The 1,203-nt window shown below is 38.5% G+C and overlaps 1 non-coding gene across 1 annotated transcript; it reads left to right on the top strand.

Annotated features, from left to right (window-relative positions):
* Positions 1 to 269: 269 nt before the first annotated feature.
* On the top strand, positions 270 to 373 carry LOC124972815 (U6 spliceosomal RNA). The gene has a single exon (XR_007106587.1). It is a non-coding gene; the product is annotated as a U6 spliceosomal RNA (small nuclear RNA).
* The last annotated feature ends 830 nt before the right edge of the window (positions 374 to 1,203 follow it).

Here is a 1,203-nt window from a genome sequence, read left to right as displayed (position 1 = left end):
AAGCTGATCTGAGCTTTCTGGATTGATTTAGACATTTCGATATTCTCAAGCAATGCAATAATGTTTGATGAGTTGAATAATATGAGGGAAGGTTATTATTTGAAGGTTGTGTCCTTGGGCGAGTTACTTAACTACTCTGGGTTTCAGTTTCATTGCCTAATAAGTGGACTTAAAAAAATATCTTGCAAGGTTGCTGTGAAGATAAGAAATCACGTTTGAAAAGAGTTTCACACTTTGTCTGGCATTTAGTAGGTAAATTGTTACCTGCAGTGCTTGCTTCAGCAGCACATATGCTAAAATTGGAACCATACAGAGATTAGCATGGTCTCTGTGCAAGGATGACACGCACATGTGTGAAATGTTCGATATTTCTTTTAAATTGTTCCCTGCAGCTGAATGCATTCCTAATTGGCCTACTCACTGTGCATCAAGGCTCACTGTCTCCCATGATGTTTTGTTGTAATAGTCTGATGAACCAAAGGGATAAAATGTGCTTGTCAAAAAAGGAATGTACAGTAAAGCCTTAGAATCAGTAGCTGACATCATCACCATTATTGTTCTGGGGTTCTTCAACCCCATATGATTAAACATTTCATCCTCCTTTGCCTTGCATACATTTTCAGGGCTATTAGCAATGTGGCAAGAATCTGCACCCAGCATTGCTTGCATCTGGCTATGAAATCTGCATCACCCTCAAGTGATGCAGAGCAGCTTTCTGGAATGGTCAGACAGAGAGGAAGAGTTTGGAAGAGGAAGGGGAAACAAAGGAATATAAAAATAACTTGCCTGAAGCATAAGCCCTAGGCTAGGCAGAAATCATCTTCCTCATTCTCTTCTGTCCCCCCAATTACCAAAGTTTCTCTCTCTTCCTCCCTGGGGTAGGGATAGAGCATTGGGAAAAAGCAGAGTTTCTGCCTATGCCACCTTCTTCTAGAGATAAAACCATTTCCTTTTTCCTTTCATTTTCTTTCTTCAAATTCACTGGGTATTACACTTATAATTTGTTACTTTCCACTCACTCTTCTAATTGAGATTCAGGCCGATCCACTCAACTGAAAAGTTAGCTAGATGGAGAAACAATTAGACTATTTAATCATTAATTGCACTTGACATTAACCAAGATGAATAGACACATGACCTGTTACAAACTTATTGGTAAATTGAATGTTAATATTGAATTTCTCTTCATTTGAAACACTAGAA

Source organism: Sciurus carolinensis, chromosome X (genome assembly GCF_902686445.1).
Source record: "Sciurus carolinensis chromosome X, mSciCar1.2, whole genome shotgun sequence".
In the NCBI taxonomy this organism is placed as follows: Eukaryota; Metazoa; Chordata; class Mammalia; order Rodentia; family Sciuridae; genus Sciurus; species Sciurus carolinensis.
The sequence above is the reverse complement of the archived record's forward strand: the minus strand, read 5'-3'. Positions and strand labels throughout refer to the sequence as shown.